The sequence below is a fragment of the Epargyreus clarus genome, unplaced genomic scaffold, assembly GCF_041222505.1.
Source record: "Epargyreus clarus isolate Ecla_fem2 unplaced genomic scaffold, WU_Ecla_fem_2.2 ptg000019l, whole genome shotgun sequence".
Taxonomy (NCBI): Eukaryota; Metazoa; Arthropoda; class Insecta; order Lepidoptera; family Hesperiidae; genus Epargyreus; species Epargyreus clarus.
In genome coordinates this window covers 5851977-5876480 of record NW_027332227.1, presented here as the reverse complement: position 1 = coordinate 5876480, position 24504 = coordinate 5851977, and positions in this window count along the sequence as shown.

The following is a 24504-nucleotide window of genomic DNA, read 5'->3' as shown; positions in this document are numbered from 1 at the left end:
AAGAGCACAAATTTAGAAGGAGCAGAGGAAAGGAAGACAGTTAGAGTTGAAGGTAATGAGATTTGACGAGGTTTAGACTAACCTAAATAGTAGGTAGGAGCGCATCTATGGACGACCTTAAGAAGTAATTTAATCCTATCTAGTGTTAAAGGGTACTCAAGTGGAAAGCATGCTCGTTTGCTACAGACGTAGCGACAGAAGAATTACTTAAATAAAAAGAAATATTTTTGATACACATGGACATTTTCTTTTTCTGCCTTTAGTAATGGCTTTTGATACTATTATAATAGGTGTGACAATGACTTCAGCTCAATTAGTCTAAAAGTATCTTTGCCCGCCCAAAGTCTCATTCAAATACCACGAACAGTTCTCGCATGGTAAACTATATAAAAAATATTAATAAATTTTTGTAAATAACTTATACGAGATGTTAAAAAATATGCATACAAAACAAGTTACAAGAGTGCAAGTTTATTAATAGTGAATTGAAAATAATTTTAAAATATTAATATTCTTAAAATAAAACTTTGCACTTAACAGTTTAATCACCCTTTTTTTTGGAAAATATTGTATTCAAAACAGTAATAGATATCTTCTCACGTGATAATTAAGACCATGAATCTGTTTTCAGTTGCAATTCCGTGAGTCAATGTACCATTGTGGGTGACATTATGGAATGGCATCTACTTAAATATTTCGATTTTCCTGCAAAATCATCGCAACAATTTATGTGTGTACTCGAATTATCATTTTATATTAAAAAAAATGCAATTTTTAGACATTACTTTGTCGTTTTTGTTAATATCACATCGATCGCTATAAAATTCAATAAGGTAGACGTATAACGAGGTGGTCGTGAATGTAGTAGAACCCTTTGTGATTCGAGTCTCAGGCGCCTATTAATGGATTAACATAGCAGTGTTAGCCTGCTGTATTCCGCTTGAAGAGAAGTAAGAAAAGAAGAAAAAGGAAGAGTGATAGGGGTAAGGACTCGTACTTATTTAGAGGCATTACAATATAGCCCTTAGGGGCAGCAACGCATCTGTGGCTGATCCCAGGTAAGACTCCAATCTTATCTGGGGTTGATTACAGATGTACATGAGCGTCAGTATTTACCTTCTGGTGCGCTGCATACTCGCTTGCTGCTTCTATAAATTCTACAATGAAATAAAAACGTGACGTTACAGTTTCCGCTACGAAGATTCCTTCGGAGATCAATGTTCGTTTATTTTCTCTGCCACGCTGACCCCTTGTTTTCTCTGCAAACATACGCCCGGAGAGGTCTAATTAGTTTGTGTTTACTCAACACTGACGCAATTACGCACGCTTGACCAAAGCAAATGACGATAGGCTGGCCATGACATGCTTGAGTATAAATTGAAGTACCCCCAACTGCGTAATGGTATGGAGTTTTATATGACGTTACTCATGATTTCTCTGGCGCTGAAGCTTTAGTCTTTAGTTGAACAGGCCTGGTGTGTTTATCCTATTTTAAATAAGGACGAAAGAATTTAGATTTATTTTCAGCTATGTTAAATTTCTTAAAAACTATATTATGCAGCTTCATATTTTGATATATTAAAAAATTATAAAGACTTAATATAGTTATGTAATATTCTCTCAAATAAGTCTATGCTCATTTTGCGAAAGCCCCATAAAAATTGCATCAATTCTATGTTTCCAAAATTAGTCCATACCAGCATACTAAGCGCTTCAGTTTTGCCATTGTGTATGCGAGTTTACAGAACGGCACTTTCTGCATCTATCATAATAACAATACAAATGAAATTATTCAAAGCAAATTGTATTTAAGATTTCTTTTATAAAGCTTAGATCACTCTTAATCACCGCGAGCAAAATCAAAGCAATCAATTGACGCTTACTATCGCCAACCAATAGCGCCCACTTCATAAACATTAATTCGGAGTTCAACGAGCCCACTCTCACTGCAAAACTCTCAAGTCCCTTTAATCACAAATCACATTACATCCGTAATGTCAATGACACCAAACGGATGCTCTTACGCAATGCGCACCTTGACAGTACTCCGTTATTTCGATGAGCATGATGACGATTAAATGACGTAACGCTCTTGAGATATTTCGCTTTTGAACCACTCTCCATTACCCTCTTTCTTTGCAACTTAAATTACATCGTAGAACAAAAATAGCGATGTAAAGCGAAGTATAATAAAATTTTGAGGAAAGAATCGCGTGGGTCGGTCCCGGAGATTTTTCTAGCAGATGAAATGCAAGCGATAGTATAATTGCACAATAAAGCATTGTTCAGCAAACGCACCTAATCACCGGCGACCGGTATGAATGAACTATCACCACTATTATGATGTTATCGGAATATAATCTTATTTGTGGCCCACTGATTGAAAATATCTTAGGAAGCGTTCACAGTGTTTTTATAGTTATCATAAAACTTATTTATAGCTCTGAGAATCGACTTATAATCTAGCTTTTAGATTTGTATACTACAGTACGAAATGAATTTGGTTTTATCTTTTCCTCGAAATGTCTTTTGAATTTCATTATATTTAGGTAAATCTGCGACACAAATTGAAAATTTAAAATTAATTACAAAATTTCGATTTTAACATTAAACATTTATTATCGTTGATATTATTAAATGTAAGTATTAGACGTTTATGCAACACTTTTCTCTTTTTAATTAGTTTTTTTTTCACTATTGTATTTTATGGCATCTTACGGTGTCAAGCGACGTCAGATTGATCATATTGATTGATTGATTGTAGCTGATCAGTAGATAAATATGGTTTTAAAAACAATTGATCGATAAAAACGTTCTGCTGCTATTCGGAATGTCTAGTATGAAGAAATAGTTAAATCTTGAAATTTGATTAGAAAAATATGGATATATTGATTTTTATTAAATTAGTATAAGAGAAATATACAAAGTATCAAATATTAATTTTATTACATAATACGATTCGGGGAAGGCTATTGAAAGTAATATAGCGTAAGGGTAGTTAATTTTGGTAATATGTTTAGAGATCTTGATAATTATAAAAACAGTAATCAGGTCTTTAGACCAACGGGATTTACAGTTGCAACAAATATTCCAAAGTTAGGTAAGGATCAAAACACTACAAAATATATACCAAACGCAAGCACCAAATTCCTGGACAACTAAGTTTCACATGAAAACACTGTCACCAGTAAAATGTAATGTCAACTTGAAAGTAAAATGAAAAGGATAAATGATACGCACAGTATTGTAACTTGAAACAGTACTTGAATTTTGCGACACCGTACAGCGAACAGGATCGTAACGCAATATCCAGCGTAAGCATTGGAGTGTAACATTTAAAATTTCACCTCTCTTTCGAAGGAAACGGATTAAATTACCAGTATCTTAAAATAACTCCGATCGATAAATTACGAAATTGTACGGGATTTGTAATTTAATTTTGACTTCAATGTTTTACAAGATAGGCTCCGAGTGTAATAACTCCGCCGCTGAGATCTCGGAGCTTGTCGATGAGACTGCTCAGGAAAACAATCTTAACTAAAGGTAGTATTAGTAGCTTTAGATTTTGGTAAAAGTTGTGATTTTAAATTATAATAGTTGTTACAAAACATGGCCATTAATCAAATCAAAGACAAGAGATAGAAAATAAGAACCTTGACATTTTCACCGAAAATTCTTGGATTACTTATACTGGTATTTTTTATTAGATAATTTTACAATAATTAAAACTATGTCATCTATTTAGGCTATCATCATCTTAATTTCTTCATCATTCATGTAGTACAGGTAGGGTACAAAATAGTAATACAATAATACTTGACCAGCCTCAGGCCAGTCAGGTTATCTGAAAGACAGCATTTGGCAATTATACTGTAAATACTATCAAACAAATCAATAAACCAGTAGCTGAGACTCAATACATTAATTTAAAAAAAACAGTTCATAATCATAATCCATCACTACGCTGTTAAGAAATGACAGATCACCAGCAGGAATGTGGTTCAGTTATTAATTTGCATTAATTCAACACGGGTAATAAGTTTGTAACAAAACTGCAGGTCGACATAAAGCAAAACAGTATGATAATGATGTAAAGCAACATGAGCGATTCTGTTCGGTGTGGGCAGGTAGCGCCTACATAGACAGGTATGCGCCCGCGCACGCCATGCTTTATTCCCAACTCTACTACGTTGGGTACAATTTAATAAAGTTCTTCAAGAAGATTGATTTATTTTGTCTTTTTTATTTATAGTAAGTTAACGAGTTCTAATGTAATTTAGAAAGTAGTCTCGTAAATGAAAAAAGGAATTAAAGTACCAAATTAGTTGAAATTTAATAGATATCTTAACATAATTTAAAAGAGAGATAAATTGTTAAGTCCCCGCTATTGAAGATGTTGTGTCATGCCCCTTAAAACTCGTAAGGAGCTATTGCACTTAGCACTATGCACAAACACTATTTAGCACTCCTCGATTACGACATATTATTATAACTTACTACAATGTTCGAAGATAACCGATCATCACTGTGAACATTTACTGCCGTTGCAGACCAGCTACTTTTAGTATCCAGGATTTGCGTTTTGTCGATTGCATTAAGGCTGCAACACGTATTGGCGAATTACAGTATAATAATAATATATAAAGTCGCAATATCGAAAACACGCGTTTTAGCAACCGCATTAAAGCCGCACTTCATTTTTCACATTTATTTTTTGTATTATGCTTCCAAAAGTAGCTGGGATTGACGCTGAAATTTGTTAAATTTGTAGTGTTTGATCGTGACGTGTAGTTAAATCTGCTAAATCGTCGGTCGCTGATACTAAAAGCAGGATGTCTGCTAAAACCCTACAGAATAAACCCGTCGACGCGCTTGAATGTCGTATTAGCATAATACAGCGAGCTCTCGTATCTGAAATTATATTATTTCTGTATTAGAGGAGTATTTCACATTGCACAAACACCATAATTCCATTGTAAATAATTCTGCAATTGAATAACTTGTTTAGCGGTTACTTATACGGATAACGCCCACATTATTTCTTTTAGCGCTGTTGTATGCACGGCCCACGTCCAGAGTTTTGTTGCTTAGCGAGATTTTTAATAGCCTTAATATTTCTATTTTTGGTTGTAACATAAATATCAGAGCAGATAAATGAGACAGAATTGAGTTATGGACTTAAAAGGTCTGTAGATGGCGTTTTATGTTTATGCTTCAAGTATATTTCGAGATCTGCAGTAGGTAAAAATATTGCAATGAAGTGCGCATACGCATACCTATAAGTTTCTCTTATTTAAATTGACAAAAATATATAGAAATGACATACAATGAAATCAAAAATAGATTTTATTATTTCTGAGCCATATCACGACGTATTCCATTTTGGAGTTTAAACCATCCAGCCAGCAATCCCGACAACGTTGACGTTTGATATAGTCGTAAACACCTGAAGAAGTGGTGAGCGTAAACGCTTACCAGGGCAGAGCCATGCCGGGAACCCGCGCAGCGATGGCTCCACGGCACCGGGTTTCTTTTGAAAATTCCCCTCGTAGAAAAAAAAACATCAATAGATGACCACTGCAACATGAACTGTCTTCTAATTACAAATATCAGCGCATACTGAAACAATCAGTAATCAGTAAATACCGAAACAATTTAAAGTTCCTACTCGTACCTAATTAGATCTCAGTCACGCGGCTGTCATTTCGTCAAAATAGTTAAGTGAAGTATTTGAAAGGCTTTAAATACCTTTCATCAATGAACGCAAAATATTCCTGGGCTTACGTTTGGTAAAAGCAATCTTAAATATCATGGCCATAATTATGACCTTTTATTAGGTGTTCGTACAGATAAAGTGCAGAAGCAGTGATAGCCTAGTGGTTAAGAAACTCGGGCCTCTCGATCGAGGAGTCCGAGGTTCAAATCCCAGGCTCGCACTTCTGATTTTTCAAAGTTATGTGCGTATTAGAGAAAAATAATCATCACTTGCTAAACGGCGAAGGAAAACATCGTGAGGAAACCTGCATACCTGAGAGATTTATAAAAAAAAACTCAAAGGTATGTGAAGTCTACCAATACGCACTTGGCCAGCGCGGTGGACTATGGCCTAATCCTTCTCATTCTGAGAGGAGACCCATGGCCAGCAGTGGGACAGTAATGGGTTGATGATGATGATGACAGATAAAGTGAATAATAGACTCCAAATGCAAAGCAAACACTGTCTATTACATATGATGATGGTAGACGATACGCTTCGTGGAGCGGTCACCATCGACCTGACGCGCTGCTGCAAAGGGTTCCACGTTCGATCCTCGATCAGAAAGATATCTGAATGATGAATTTGGATTTCAGTTCTGAATCTGAATGTTCTGAATTGTATACAGATACAAATGTTTCTATGTCCATGACACCCACGACAGAAATCTTAGTGTGGCGGCTGTAAGTATACTGTGGAAAGCGTTAATTATTATTAGGTATAATATGAGTCAATCTTCGCACCTGTGACATCTTGAAGGAAGCGAGATATTTATTAAGATAAGTTACGCGTCACGTGTAACCGCATATGCGATTTGGCCCACTTACTCCCTAGCAAAACATTATGTCATTGGAATTATGCGAAAACTCCTTTTACAACGACCTGAATACCACATACTAAAAATATTTGTTCCGCCAACACTAACTTTACTTCGCGATAAAATTATATAGAAGTCTAGATACTTGACATTCCACAAATGATCGCTCATTAGGAATGGAATTGAATAGAAAATAAATTAAGAATAATGACTCGGACTTTCTTCATTATGTGTCTGTTCAATCCCGTTTTCTTAGTTCCTTTAGATGTTTCGATACATTATATTGTGATGCACCCATTGTGTAATAATAGACTTCTATGTTTATGGTACAGGAGGCTACAATTGAATGACCTGTGATTTTGATTCATGGAAAATTTACCAACAATTATAATTTACGAGTCCAAGTATAATGATGGTATTAATTACGAGTTCAGTGTTGAACAAAACGTTTCCATAAAGCATATAATAATTGATACAGCTTAATATTTAAGTAATGGTAAACGAGCATTCAATCCTTTTAATGTAATGTTAATAAGAGAATCTGAATGCTATCACACTTGCGCTGCCAGTCTTGAGGATTGCTCGCCTCATCTGTTAGTCTGTCGGTATCTATATCCAATCAATCAAATGCAGGACTGCTAATCCTTGGGATTTGTTCATCTTTGGATAGAACTCTTATAAAGAGCTTTGTTACAGTTATCAATGGGCAGCAAGGATCACTTGCCATCAGGTGGACTGCACGCTCATTGCTCACTAGCTATTTCTAGTATTATGAAAAGAAATAATAATTGATTAATAATTATAACATATAATAATGAAAACAAATTGATCGTTAAAAGTTGATGGTATAAGATAAAGCCACTATTTTTCAAAATTAGCAGAATATTCCTTATCTACAATCAGATCCTATACATGTTAGAACATTTGCAATGGAATTACGCTTTATGTAAAATTTAAATTGCGACCAACTCCCGACTGGGCCTCATCTTTATTCGTTGGTACTTCGTTAAATATTCAAAACGGGCACATAGAATCAACTCTTAAATAGTTAGTAACAGTATGTTTAAGTTGTATAATAGAATTCTAGATCATAATCTAGACGCACTGCAGTGTGGCCACCAAATTCTAAGAAAATAGGTGGTAGAAACTTTTGAGTACGAGTTGAAGGTGGTAGAAAACTTTGTGGTTCGACTCTGGCGGCACCACCGCTACACCTATTTCTGCCTTATAACAGCAGCGTTTAGCACTGCTGTGCACTGTGTTCTGGTTTGAAGGGCGTGGTAAAAGAGACATACTTTTCCGAGGCGTTCCAGCTTCAGGATCCTCAGGGGTAGCGGCGCATTTGTGGCCGACCTCAGATACGAATATTTAATCCTATCTGGGATTTATTAAAAATGTCCATGGGCGGCAGTAGCCACTTACCATCAGGTTGACTGCATGCTCGTCTGCTATTCCTATATTATAAAAAAAAATAAACTTCTTCCTTAAAACTGCCGTGTGTTCTTCTTTAACGTCTGTGGTAAAAGAGAGAACAGCAGAGGCAGCAACATGTGGCCAACCTCTAGTAAGCAATTCTATTTAGGGTCCATTACTCCATTACTGACTGGCGGTATTGGTGGACTGCATATTAAACTGCTACTTCATTTATCATAAAAAAAAAAACAATGTGAGCCGTCACGGGACGCCTGGCAGATGTGAAACATCGACATTATTTTGTAAAAGTAATATGCAGAAAAGAACATATTGTGATAGGATCTAAATATGTCATAATGATAAAATAAAATATTACGATTTTTGCGCATGGCGACGCGTCGCCACACCGTACACACTATTGCATATAGACTGTATATATATACCATCGTATAGCGTGCGGCACGGCATGCGTCGCCACGCCAGAAATCGGTTTTACGTGCGGCTATAGATGTTTCACATCAAAAGTTGTTTACAAACTTGTTGTTTTTATTATCTCAAGAGTGAAATTCACTGTTTTTGTACGTTTTGGATATTTGCGTAGCGGATCTCCGAAACGGATTCGACGATGGCGTTTGATGACATAACTGCTGAGCGCTCGCGACACACTTTTGCGAAATTTGCGAGCAAACAGGTAGTGATAGCCGGAATTCTTGATTTATTTTATTTTTAGTTATCCGAAATTCCACTGACTCGAACATTGATTTTGAAAGTCAATTTATCCGATTTTTGAGTACCAATGATCGGAATATCATGATTTCTAGTATCTATTCAGATATTATCAAATGTAGATCTTTGATAATCATAACATAGATAGGATATTAATTATCAACAGTCGGTATACAGCACGATAGGGTCTTTATTATTACGTACCTATAATATGTTCAAATATCATCTTTTAAGGTTTTCGTAGTTTCGTATTACTAATCTCGTCATATCGAATCACGAATTATTTTCTTCGTTTTACCCTCCACAAAATTAATAAATATTGAGTTAATATTGAATTCAAACTTTGCTTTATTTTCCTTGAAATTTTTTTGCCATCCAAAAGCTAAATAGTGTAAATGATTAATGTCTTAAATTACTTTAAAGTCAATACATTATGCAACATCTGATGTCCAAAGTATGTATGTAACCAATTGAAATACTAGCAAAAACCGTCTATTAATTTAGCGGCGAATCAAAACGAATCGGCGTTTCCCATTGTACCGGTGTCTAATTGATTATCTCATGATAACCTATGATGAGTAAAATACATAGATTGATCACTCCTAACAATAAATTGTAACCAGTTTTGAGAATTGAAATTTTTGTATAAATAAAGTATAGCCACGTCTCGTTCTAAAATGTCCCTGAAATGTTTGAAGTAGATGTACTTAATAATTTATTACGTAAATTTTCTTTAAAAATGTCTTTTATATCACGGCGTGCGTAAATGGACGTTTTACGCACGCTTCGCGTGCGCAAAACCCCCATTTCCGACCCCGTAATATAAAATTTTATACAACACGCGGACGTCCGCGTGTTGTATAAAATTTTTCGTCCTCGTATTGTAATGTACTATTATTTGTCTAGAATTAAACAATAAATGATAAAATCATATTTTTGAAGCTTCATTCAATTTGGCATTCATTCATAAGGCGGTGAAGTATCTTTCTATTTACGTATCAAAGTGATAACCATCTGATGATGGATAAACAGTTAGAAGACACCTCGAAAGTAGGATAGATCGTGCATTTACTAATTAATGATGTTACGTTAGGAATTGCGACAATCATTTGTCTCCATGTTGCGAATCGTACAGATTTAGTCATTAATCAGGCAACAGCGACTTATTTGTTTTATTGCATCATCGACAACTAATATTATGTTTAACTTAAGAAATAGTTGTGTAACCTCTTAAGTGTTCAAAATTAACCAATACTAGTTGGATTTCGTTTATTGCAACAATATCAAAATTCTTTCACCGTTCGACGTTTTAGTGTAAGATGTGAAATCGTATGATATTCCTCCCTTTCTCTTCCCCGATGAGGAACCTTATTTATTCAGTACAAGTTATTTTCGTCAAACTTCCATGAAATTGATTTCAGTGTTTTTCACGCCCATTCAGACAGACACACGGATTAATATAATTAAAAATTAAATCAGTATTTAATTACTATGGAAATAAGCATATTTATAAGATTATTATATGAATGAATTCATAAAAAATAGTTCAAAATCACAGACTTTGTACTACTAAGTTAGTATCTATTCCATTTATTTCTCATTCCATTTTCCATTCATATAGAGATATGTAGAATATGAATGGTACATACGTATGAAATCAAACTCATCTTGTAGGTCTTGAAGTCATGAAATAATATAGTCACATAAACGGTACAGAGTAACGATATAACAATTATACGTAAGTAAGTTCACACTAGTGATTAGAAGTATTATAACTACACAAGTATCTCCGTTATTCGACTGCTCTTGCTGAAGTCTCCGACCAGAATGTCGCTCTCTGTTAATTCGAGCGCCGCCAAGGTGTCGTCCCCACTTCACCTACCCGCATCTGTTTTTAAACTGTAGTATCAAATGAGTCACTTATTACTTTAATGTAACGTTATAAAAATGTGATATCGTTAATATCCAAGCTTCTTATTAACGACGATAACATTCGGCCGTCCTGCTCACACGTTCGTCCTCGATCGTGTATGGTCTGATGCAAGAGCTGCAAAAGAAAACCAGTTGTTTAATGCCTAAGTCCAGAAGAGTTACACATTTTCTTGTAATACCGACTCGCACGTAAGAGGCCCGAACTGTTTATCAAAAACATGGCTTAAACTCTACGCATTTTCTTGCAATACCGACTCGCATGTAAAAAGCCCGAACTGTTGATCCGAACCAAGGCTTAAACTAGGTGATGTTCATATAGAATCACACTAGTTGTGTATTACCTAGGTTATAAATCTGCCCCAACAGTGTTCACCACGGATTTCTGTTGCAGGCATAGTTCATAAGGACTCTTTACATAAATGTCATATGCGCGACAGGTATTGAAGCGAATGCATTAGACCATTGTTAAATAATAAAACACACGGTTTAAACTAGGTGATGTTCATATAGGATCACTCTAGTCATGTATCACCGCAGTTTTTATACCTTGTTTACGATAACATTCGGCCAGTGCTCAACTCAAATTTACTCTAAAAATGCAATATTCACTCAATGTAATACATCCACCCAACATACATACATACATACACCCAACCATATGCATCACCAAGAGACACCCGCGAACATTACACTGCTCGAGGCATCTGCACTAATCCATCTTAACTACAGATAAATAAAAATCAAACTAAAAAAAAGTTTCCTACACCTACAGTAATGACAACATCTAGCTGCCCACTTTACTTATGTCTGGATTCTAAGTCCAATAGTTAAATCTCCAACAACTATTGATTCGATAAAGTTACGCATCAGAATAACGACGTTTATCTTATTAGTCCATTTCGGAATGCTCAACAACCTGTTCAATAACTGTTATACTGATAGATAGATAGATCTATAGTTGGCCACTAAATGAATCTGTGCGACTCAAAATACTATTATAAAATTATTTTATTACTACTTAGTACTTCTTTTAATTATTACAATGTTATTTTATACAAATAGTTGCCTTTCCAATGTACGTCTTTTATCAACTGATGAAGCAGTATCAAAATAATAATATATCGTGAATATTTGAAATGAATGATATCAAAGTTAAAGACTAAATAATGGTAAACTAACCATGAATTTCACACAATATAACACGTATAAGTTGTATGAACCCAATTTTTTTACGTTATTTATCACAAATTCAAATTATTTCTTTCAAAGTAGGGCCACATAACCCACTTTTGAAAGTCAGAAAGAAATTTCATTACATTAAATTGAATTTATATTCAGTTATAATAATACATACTATTACATGAATTTCAAAATTTAATTAACAAAGCAAAGGACCCATGCGTTCACGTCAGCGACATACTTGTCAATTGTGTATGGCTTAACTACTTAACTTTTTTTTTTTTTTATTTCACCAAAAGTTTTAAATTAAGATTCCCATAAGGAAGTTATAGTTTGGGCTATTTTACTGTAAAAGTTATGCATTATACTAAGGAAGATTTGCTAGACTTTACGCAAACGTCGTTTTTAAAAAAAAATCAAATAATGTTATGGAAAGAATAAACACATTAAAATGGTCCGTTAATCTAAACGGAGTTTAAACAGACCTTGTCTTACATTGAGTTCCTCGGAAGCGGATTTTTTTTTCCGTAGGTAGTTATCAAACGGATAGTGTTATTGAATACACACTCGTAAACTACCTACCAAGAAAAATGACTTCAGAAACCGGCCATTATTTAACTATACTTATTTGTGTCTACAACTGATAAAAGATTTTTTTTAAACACGCTTTTATTTTTGCCACGCTTTTATTAACTTGACCTGTATGTATGTAACGGAATATTTGAATTCGATTTTTACCTACTTTGAACGGTCAGATTTATTTAAAAATTTTGAAATACCTATGACATGACATGATTTTAATAATCTTGTCCGATTCTAATTTTGTCTCATCACGATCGTCAGATTTAAAACTATAACTGTTTTACATAACATGTGGCTCCTTATCAATCACAACCTAAAATTTCTATGACCTGAAAAAGGTCTATTAAAGTTGATCATGATTTTATACCAGCCAGCCAAACAAACAGTTAGTCAAACTATCTTATGATACACCTTATTACCGAACAATTCATATTTATTATATATATTTCAAACGCCTCGGCTTCACCTGACTTTTATATAGTTTGTAATAAAAATTATATTAGTGCGTAATATCTATATAGATTATATTAATATAATATGTATCATTTACAACCAACACTCTCAAGGAGATGCTCGATGTTTCTATAGAGAAAACCTAGACATGACGCAATTGTGAACCGTATGAAATTTATATGAAAAGTAAATTATTGTATAAGAAAATCCCATCGAAATGTACCTATGCTTTTATTTGATTACATTATTATTCATTTGGCTATGATATACATATAATAAGAATGAAATCTTCACGTGTTTACATCGAATATATTTGAAAAAGAAAAATTGTCTGTCGGTTTGTATATTTGAAAATGCATTAAAACCAAAACTACGAAGTCGATGTCAAAAGTATACATTTTTTTTTAAAAAACATTACATGACCAGGTAATGGACAATTCCAAATTACTAACGTACTCCGTGATCTTGACAGAGGGCATTGTATAATTCAAATTATATTTTGAATCCACATGAACAAAGTCGCAGGCAAGACTCGTTTTAAAAATGCAATTCAAATTATATTTTGAATCCACATGAACAAAGTCGCAGGCAAGACTCGTTTTAAAAATGCAATTCAAATTATATTCTGACTCCACATGAACAAAGTCGCAGGCAAGACTCATTTTAAATATGGTATACAAGAGACTATCTAAATTTATGTAGGCTTCAGTGACCGTTTCTCACTTAATACGTATAATAACTTAATTGCTGTAACTTGTAAATAGAACTAAGCTCAAGTTATAAAAGCATCAATTTATTATTATTATTATTATTATTTTACTTAAAATAATTTATTCTCAATCCCATACAAAGTGGATCCCGTTTATCATTTCGTAAATGGCTCACATAATTAATAATATCGATAGTCTAAGCGTCTCAACGTTTAAGGTACAAACTTCATTTACCAGTATTTGATAGTGCCCAATTTTCAAACCAAAAGGACGTGTAATGTGTCAAATTCAAATTGAAATTTAAAGATTTAAAATTACGAGATGTAAAGAAATATTAATACAAAACGAAACGTTGCATACTAAATTTAAAACAGACATTTAATATTATGTATAAGTGAGTCAGTCTGAAGTAGAATGGGAGATAAGAGAGATATTTTTATATATAATATTCCAAAGACCGCTGCGCATAAGTTTCTCAGTTTTCTTATAGATCATTAACTAATGTGCATTTATACTTTATGGGAGTCAAAACACAGTAGTACACAGTACTGCGTGAATTCGCCTAGAATTGATGGAAATCTAAATTTGGCAACGTACGTATGCTTCTTTCATAACAATTACGTATCAAGTATATGAAATCAAAAGGAAACTTTCATTGATTTATAAAATGAAAATGTGAACAATGTAGATGTGAATGCAAGTTTATTTTTAAATATAGTCAATTAATATCCAAAAAAAAAAACAATAAACCTTAAACTCATTTACCATTTCCCTCCTGGGTACACTCAGCCACTCAATACCGTGGTCGTGATACTTTTTTGCAGGCAGTTAAATATGTACCACGTAGATATTATACATTTCTGTACAATTATGAATAATCAAAATTTTGCAACTTAATAAACGTGTCACTTATATCAAGTAGGTATACTGTACTCTGTAACTGCGTTTGTTGCTACCGCATAGTCCCTTCCATACAATAAAAACAAACGCATATACGTAAACCCCGTTTGAAACATTAAAAGTTATCAAAAATAAATTCAAATCTAACCTGTATGCAATTTCTGGCGTACATTAGCCTATATTAACAACCATTAGGTTCCCATATCTATAAAGCCTGACATTTAAGATTAAAGATCCTTAAAATATTTTCATAAGTACGTGTATTTCTATATATTTCAAAGTAGGTGTAACTTTAGAACAATTAGGATTTACTTTTTACACCACAGAATTTAACCAAATGGACAGATTTACCACAAGAACTGCCTTGCAAAATTACTTTTAGACACTTCTTCACAGAAAATGCACTTATTTTGAAGTAAACACCTCAGTTTACAATGTTAACAAGTAATTTGATAAGAGTAAAGTTTGTTCACAAAATTTAAGTATATCATTTTCAGAGGGTATTAACATTTCATTGAATTACTAGTCTCAATCTATCCATTTTCTTAATTCAAATGAGTTTTCCCTTACATCAACGACATTTATCTACCCCCATTTTTACTTATTCTACCAAGATGAATTCACATATGACATAATAATGTTTTAACTCACGGTTTTTATTCCTGTGTCAAGTATGTTCGTACTTACGAATCGCCGTCCATGATTGTGAGCTGGTTCTTGTACACTTCTGATGAAATCAAACTCATCTTGTAGGTCTTGAAGTCATGAAATAATATAGTCACATAAACGGTACAGAGTAACGATATAACAATTATACGTAAGTAAGTTCACACTAGTGATTAGAAGTATTATAACTACACAAGTATCTCCGTTATTCGACTGCTCTTGCTGAAGTCTCCGACCAGAATGTCGCTCTCTGTTAATTCGAGCGCCGCCAAGGTGTCGTCCCCACTTCACCTACCCGCATCTGTTTTTAAACTGTAGTATCAAATGAGTCACTTATTACTTTAATGTAACGTTATAAAAATGTGATATCGTTAATATCCAAGCTTCTTATTAACGACGATAACACGTAGATATAGATAGTGTAAACGACTGAGGTTCAATATTCCTCGTAAGTTTTACTAAGGCATAAGACAATTTGAAAAAAGCCACAGTGCCTATAAAAATCTTTACTGCCACGCTAAGAATGGCCGGCAGAAATAACACGTCATTAACTCTTGCAAGGGACAGGCGAATGAGTTGTAAATTCTCTAACGAAAGATTTTTCAAACGAGCAAAGACTGTAAAATTGGTCAAAACAAAAAAGTCAGGCCGTAAAAGGCCTTTGCCTAAGATTTATTAGCATTAAACGCTGTATTTCAAAGCCAAGTACGTAGACAGAACCGATCCACTAAATCGTAAATCTATAAAAAAACTACGTCTGTCTGTGATTTTAAAATACCCGCCCATTTCCTAAGCTCATTTGCAGTGTGCAAGTGATTTGCATAGCGTCAGACCTCGTGATATATTTCTTCAACGTCAAGTTTACGTGTTTGTACAAGCCTAGCTATTTTTACTCCACAATATGAGGAACTTTGGTGACTAGATAGTACGGTAATACTAGATTTTTATTTGTACTTTTTTATAGCGCAGCAAACAAGCATGCAATCCACCTTATAGCAAGTGGCTACTGCCGCCCATGGACATCTGTAATCAATGCCATGTAAGATAACTACTGAAGCCGTACTTGAAGTCGGCCACAGATGTCATCTCTAAGGAATAATTTGGAACGTCTTGAAAATTATGTCTCCCTCACCAAATCCTTAAAACCAGAAAAGAACAGCTCTTGACACTGCTGTAATAAGTGCGGTAGTGCCGAATCACGGGATCTACCACCTTCAACTTATATTATCAATTACCTCATCTACAAGCAGATTTCTAGATAAATTTAAATTACGTCTTTATCCCAAATATATTACATCTAGGACTGGAGAAAAGACTAGAACCTAAACAAATACTTTTATTACCCCGCCACTTGTTTCGTCTCGGTCGATTTTTGTCCACGATTTATGTTTACTGTTGTTGACTGCTCCACTCGTAGCTATAAATTCTCCGTAATAAAAGCTATGAACGCTTCGCTGGGTTCGTCTAATGTTAAGTGAAACGCAATTTATTATCCAATCTATAACTAAACGGTGAGCCGTGGTGATTTAGCGCTGGGTCAAAATGGCATAGCGAAAAACGCCCCATCATTATGGTCTCATGTTCCTGCGAGATCTATAGGGACATGGTATCGAATGGAAAGTATCGATACTGTACTCATGAGTAGTAGTAAAAAATTCTCGCAGATACTCATACAAGTAACGATACTTCAAAGTATCGATACAAAAGTATCGTATTCATACCAGTTTCGAAAGATTATCAGGGACTGTTTGTGTATCCAATTCGAAGAACTTTTTTTTGCCAAAAAGGTTAAGTAGGTAATTTCTTGGACTTACGATACGATAGGTACCTGTCAAAAAGTATTTATTTAGTAATAATATTATAAAGTATAAAGTACAAAATTATCGGTATCAAAAACAAATATGAATACAATACAATTTACCACAAAGTATCGATATTTTTTTCTGTCCTATGGCTTTTATGGCAGTTATAATTCGCTCTATTGGATATTATCAGCACAGTTTGTCATGGCATGTGCCTGATGATGACTGGATAGCTTAATGGAATTTCTAGGACTATTCAGTGTCAATTTTCAAGAGATTTGTTTAATTTGACGCCTGTTTGAGATAGAAGCTTAACGTTTAATCATTCAACTGTTTAGTGGGAGAGTTTCCTGTCATAAATTGTCAGAGCGATAATTCAAAGTTGTACGTAAAACCTCAAAACGATTTAGTATGAAGGCATATTGCGCTAAGTTGACGATGGAACTACTGCTACTGAAACTTGCCCTATGATTTCATTTGATGTGATTAATATCTGCTATGCTACTGTGTAATCTACAGTTAATAGATATGAAAAGAGTTCAGGGTTCGATTCTGATTAGGTAAATGTAAATCTATGTCCATGTGTGGTAAGGGAGACATACTTTTCCGGCGTTCCAGCTTAGTCCTCAGGGGTAGCGTCGCATCTGTGGCCGACCTCAGGTAGATATCTAATCCTATCTCGTGTTGATTACATATGTTCATGGGTGGCAGTAGCCACTTACCATCAGGTGGACTGCATGCTCGTCTGCTACTCCTGTATTATATAAATAAATGTTGTCTTCAAATATTTATTTTGAGTATAGGTAGGTATTTATGCATTTATTACGTGTATCCATAGAGACTATAGCAGCATCTCCTATATCGGGCTTTGTTAGCTTTTTATATTCGTTTATTTATTAAAATAAATAATCTTACTGAGTTGAATTTTTCAGACAGAACATGTTATGATTCTTCAAACATACATAACATCAGGCATTCCAAGTTAGATCTCAAAACTTTATCAGTGATCACATCGGATCAAGAAAAAAATATTTTATTATCTTTCAAAATGCGTTTATTATTAACTCAAGCAGATTAATTCAAAGTAAGTTAATAATATTTAACGTGTCATATCTTTCTGTTTTATAATTAAGAGATGTCAGATTCACACGAAGCCTCAATAGGAAGTATGAACAATATTTCCAATTACATTATGGAAGTATTCTTTATAGCCAACGGGTCGTATACATGACACCTATCTTTAAAAATACCAAAAATGATACCTTGAAATTACTTAAACGTGTTTATTCACGCATTTTATTTAATTTTGCATTCCACGAGGTAGTTATAGCAAATGAACGTGTGAAAATATGGTCTTGCAGCTTGTAAACATTTAATTTATACCAAAAGGTCGAATTCTTTGTGGTATAAGTAATTCTGCCAAATAACAGCAGTGTTAAGAGATGTCCTCTAGGTTATCAACACACGTGGGCCGGCATCAGGTAGGATTCTAATCCTATCTGGAGTTGATTAATAGACTTCAGGCAGCAGTGGCCATACCATTTCAGGAACCCGAAATTTTCAAACCAGGCACCTCAAAAAGAAATTCGCTTATCTTGAATTATATGGAGAAATACGCAAGCCGGATAGTAAAAGAAGGATCAATGCAGTGTTTACTATATGTGAGGCCGACGCCTTCTGCAGCCGCTTCACAAATGGAGTTAAATTAATTTTAGGTAAAATCGTAACCCTACCCAATAGCACACTTTATAAATTGAAACTTACAATGCAGTATTGTATTCAGAATTACGCATACAAATTTGGAGCACGTTGTGCGTGAGACCCGTAGGAGCAGAAATAAGTAACGAAGTGCGACTGGCGGGCGCCGGCGCCTACAAAATGACATTTACACGGGACCTTGCACGCAACAATTTGCGAACAATACATGAGCTTGTCACACATTCCCGGAAAACGTCGCGTTCAACCCGGTGTGACCTCACGCCTCGGCCTCCACTCAAACAATCTCCATCGCTAAATTAAGGAGCTGGTATCGATATCGCACGGAATCTTATTCATAACTGACGTCGGTCTCATTAATAAAACCGGAAATGCTGATACATCGCATTGTGGTAAAAATAAATGAATGGAATCAGTATCTTCATGGATAAAGCACTGTGGAAAAAAATGCAAGCTTTCATCTCTAATTTTAAGGACCGTGAATTTACACGACGCAACATCGCAACGTTACACGACGTCGCAACGTCCCACGACACGACGTCGTATCGTATGTATTATAGCCAGAACGTATTTTAACTCATTCATTCATCAATACGCGATAAGCTACTGTACATCAGTTCCTATTTTCACTTTTTGATTTCGCCCAAAGTTATAAATAGATAGCTACATTCGCATGGATATTTCACCTGCATGCCTGAGTCTGGGGATTGTGATAAACGAGCTCCGTTGAGACTGAAACAAATTATCATTAATAGTCGCCCACTGGCTTGTGGCACGTTGGTTTGCTTTAAAAATTGCTCAGCGGTTCCCACAAGTGCGTCACTATTAGGTAACGAACGACAACCGGATCTGCGGGCTCATTAAACGAAAAAAGATCATATCGCAGACAATAGAGCACTCGGCGACCGAAAGTGATAGTCTAATAGATATTAGCGAGACGATGACGATATCGGTGACCAATGTGTCCAGTCACTCTTTATGATACATATCCGATATTTTAGCAACCGTTATTTGTGCACTTTCTGCGAATGACGACGTATCGTTTGATACGCAATGATTAATGTTTTATGAATGTATTCGCACGGAGTAAAGTTTGTTAATGTATTTTATTTATGAATGAAACAGTTCGATTGCGTCGATACTATATAAACATGAATTCCGTGTAAGCTCCGTTTGCGTAAAGTTCAATTAATCAATTCGGTAACGGGTAAAGTTCGTAGACCTGAAACATTTTTTAAAATCTTGAATTACTATACGAACCTGGTAGGTAAAGCATAAATCAGAAATTCCAAGGTAAAAATTGCATAGGTATCCAACCTCACAACGGTCCCTAAAATTCATCAGTCTACATTTGAATAGCTATTTGTTCTGTTAATGAAATTGAAGTAACAAACAAGCATGCAGTCTGTCTGTTGCTACATAGTATAATAGGGTCTGCGGATTCTGCCGCAATTATTATCACGTCACTGCTTTTGCCCAAGAATTTCCCTATTGGATTAAAACCCGAGTTCGGTCATAGATGCGCTACTATCCCTTACGACTAACTTGGAATATCTCACGTCTTATCACAGCTAAAAGCAGAACACAGCGCCCTTAACATTCCTATAACTCATAAACAGGTGTGAATACTTCACAGTCAAACTACGCAAGGTTATTTGAAATTCGACTCCTTAGATTATGATAAATTAATGTGGTAATTTTCCGAAACATCGGTTCTTCGCTGATTAATATTCTAGATGAGCTAGGACTATCACGGGTCATCATCTCAAGACGTAATTGCACTCTTGAAAATAGCTATTAATAACCATCAGATAGATACCCTTGTAATTGGATTTACGTGAGGGGAAATAATTTATCTATGTTGGATTTTAGCGATCTATGCCCGCCGGCTATGACTAAAGCGGTTTGAAACTGAAAGTTATAACATAATGATTGCCGCAGAAATTTATACGAAATCCGATAGTTGCAAAAATTGTAAAATTATAATAATTTTTCTAATGTTTCGTTTATGCTAATCCTATTTGTTATCGAATGAGAAATGGTTTGAAGACTATAATTTATTATGTACTAACAATACAAATTGATTATAAGGGGGATAAGATACGAGCGAGAGCCAGGCCTGGAAATCGCCGACGACAGTCGTCCATGTTAGCGAACAACGACATGCCTTGACGATGGTCGCCGGCTGTCACCGCGCACCGAACCACCGACGAAGCCGACTATTGAAGACTGTCGCGACCTGTCGTCGTCGTCGATCTTCCATAAGCTCATTATCGCTCGTGTGTTACCTCCCTAAATCAAAAATGTAATTCACATACTTGCAAATTATCTACGAAAGCATTAATCAAAGTTTGAATAATTTATCTGTCTGAAGATATTTGTCATTCCATAAAATCGAATGTAATAACAATTTGTGAAAGACGTGTTATTTGCAATGAACATGTTGTAGCTATTACGATTTTAATTTATAGTCAAATGCATATTTTATGAAATTGAATTAACCAACCCGCATGCAATTCACCGTATACTAAGTGATACTCGTAACAGTCACTGATGAACAAATGTATTAGTTTCCATCCATTATAGATTTCTACCTGGTAGAATCCTTTGTGGTTCGAGTCTGGATGCATCGCTGTTGCACCTGTTTCTGCGTTAAACAATAGAGTTATGCACTATTGTGTTTCGGTTTCAAGGGTATGGTTAGAAGGGAATCTTTAGGGGTAACAAACCATCTGTCGCCAACCTCATGTAGGACTTTAATTTTATCTGGAGTTAATTAGAACTGTATAGTCCGCGTAAAACTGCTAGTCCGCTCTGAATATAGAAATGAATCACGTCGCCATAGCAAATTGTATGACTACACCTGCTCGCAACAACTTCAGAGCGAACTAGCAGTTTGGCGCAGACTGTACATGGGCAACAGTCGCTACTTACCATCAGATCGACTGCATGCTCGTATGCTTCTTAGCACAGTCTACTTCTTGGTATTATAAAAAGGATGCGTTGCTCTTGTTATGGATTAAAAAGAAAGGTCTCTAACAAATTAATCTTGCTTACAATACCCTCGAAGTTACTTACTTAATTAGATCTGGGGAAGAATTGGTACCGACTTCTTAACACGAAAGACATGGAGAGTTCACATCTAACCTGCTATGCTCTGTATTGCTTAACTTGGCACATTGCCTGCAATTACGGGAAATATAATTAACAGCGCTCCTAAATATATTAGTTTTAGTCATTACACCACATACATATCTAATTTAATAATAATAATAATAATAATAATCATTTATTGCCATACACATGAATAAAACAATAGAATACGATACATAACAAATATTTTTTTTTAACAAACATGCGCTGGGGCAATAGGAAGTGGCTCAGCTTTAGCTAACGCGGGATAGAAATCCCGCGCAGCGCTGTTTTTCAGCCACTCCCTACTCCCAAAGATATTATTAGGGAGTTAAAAGTAAGCGGTCCCCATTTACCGATAGACAAATTTTCATAAAGCCATCCAAAAAAAAAAAAAAACAGACAGAAAGATATAAAAATAATAACAATTAATTTATGGACTAAGAATATCGTGTTAGTGTATGTGTGTGTGTGTGTGTGTGCGTGTAAGTATGTGTGTGTAAATATAAGTATTGTTACTAATTGGTTGCATTGGCTTACTAATTAGTTTCGAAAAACTTTTTTAGGCTCAGGGATTTGTGGTAGGAATGTTTCAGGTTTTCTGCAGCGAGTTGCCTTTTTAGCAGAGCTAATTTATATTTTGCTTTGAAGCATTTAATAGACATGTGTTGTCTCATAGGGGGTGGCAAGTCGTTCCAAATTCTCGCTGGAGCGAACTTGAAACATCCTCTATATCTCGTTAGTTAATTAATTAATTAATTTATAAGTAATGAAATGCGTAAATAAGCCCAGCGCGTCAAATCTATTTCACTGCACCAACTAGATTAGAAGATGACCTCTCAGACATGTAGGTAAGTTTCCTCACGATGTTTTCCTTTAACTTTAAAAAATTGATGCTTAAATTCCAATACACACTTAAAAAAGCCAGGATGCTGTCCTTATATTTGAAGACTAGCTGACGTGGCAAACTTTGTACCGCCTAAAAATCTATTTTTATCAAATATATTTCATATAAAATATATCCTATGTTACTCGTGGATACTGTAGCTTTCGAATGGTGAAAGAATTTTTAAAAACGGTCCAGTACTTTTTGAGCCTATTCATTACAATCAAACAAACAAACAAAGTTTTCCTTTATAATATTAGTACTAGCTGACCCGGCAAACTTTGTACCGCCTCAAAATCTATTTATCAAATATATTACATATAAAATATAGCCTATGTTACTCGTGGATAATGTAGCTTTTGAATGGTGAAAGAATTTTTAAAATCGGTCCAGTTTTTGAGCCTATTCATTACAATCAAACAAACAAACAAAGTTTTCCTCTTTATAATATTAGTATAGATAGATAGAAAGCCGAAAATCTGCTTAACTAAGTAACTAATAAACCTAACTTACAATGCATGTATCTAATTTATGACTAATGGAACGCGTAAATAAGCCCAGCGCGTCAAACCAACTCAATGCACCTAACTAGATTTGTTCGAACAACGGAACATTTGTCATCGCCGCAAATTATAGGAAAACAGTAGCATTACCATGAGTTGGCATAGAAACGCCACTATAGAAATGGTAAATAGAAAACTATTGTCATTTTGCTAGTGAATAACATAACTACTATCGTTACGGTATTTCTTGACAACGTCTGTCAAATTAATGACTCATGGGACCGAATTTGTATGGCAATAGATCATAATGACATTCGCTAGCGATTTGATTTCGATAGGTTTTTTACGTATCGAGTTACGTCACTACGGATTTTAGTTCTACGAGTAACCACCAGAGGCGCTGTACAATTTTTCATACATTTATTTTACGCAGTCGCTAGCGAGTAATACTTTTGTAAACTCATGGTAGTCCTACAGAAGCAGTGAGCGACTGTCTTGAATGGCAAACGGAATGTGAATGTCAAAATTGCAGCTATTTACAATACATCACGCTAAGCCGCCGGCTTCAGTTGCGGTTCTTTGACAAATGAAGTTGTTTCCTCCTGCGTAATGTATGCGACTACTGCATAAAGTGTGGTACGTTGAACGTGCTCATATTTTCGTATATGTTTTATTTATTTTGTAGTTGACCACATAAAAGACCAGTGAAGTATTATTTTGGCATATTATTATCTAAAATGCCATTGTAAATTATGTTAATGTTAAAAATCTTATTTTTGTATAGAAAGTTCTCGTTAAATATCTTAACACCACTCAGTCAGATGATGTCAAATGACATAAATAAGATATGAATAAGATGGCATAGGTATATTGTACAATAACGTAAGAACTTTTCTAAGACTACATCAGTTCAATAATAATTGCTCGTATAAGCGTAAAGTATCAATAGAATAGATACTACCGCAATCAATCTACAAAAAGTTTTACCACTTTTATGAATCGTATACCTTGTGTCATAATTTAAATCGAAAATCTTGATGAACGATTATGATATTAACAATAAAATGTATTTGTAATTTCATGTATGTGTATTTGTTAATTTCAGTATTGTAGCGATAGCCTAGTGACTAAGAAACTCGGGCTCTCGTTCGAGGGGTCTGAGGTTCTCTGATTTTTTAAAGTTATGTGCGTATTATAAATTAATTATCACTTGCTAAACGGCGAAGGAAAACATCGTGAAGAAACCTGCATACCTGAGAGATTTATAAAAAAAGACTCAAAAGTATGTGAAGTCTACCAATACGCACTTGGCCAGCGCTTTGGACTATGGCC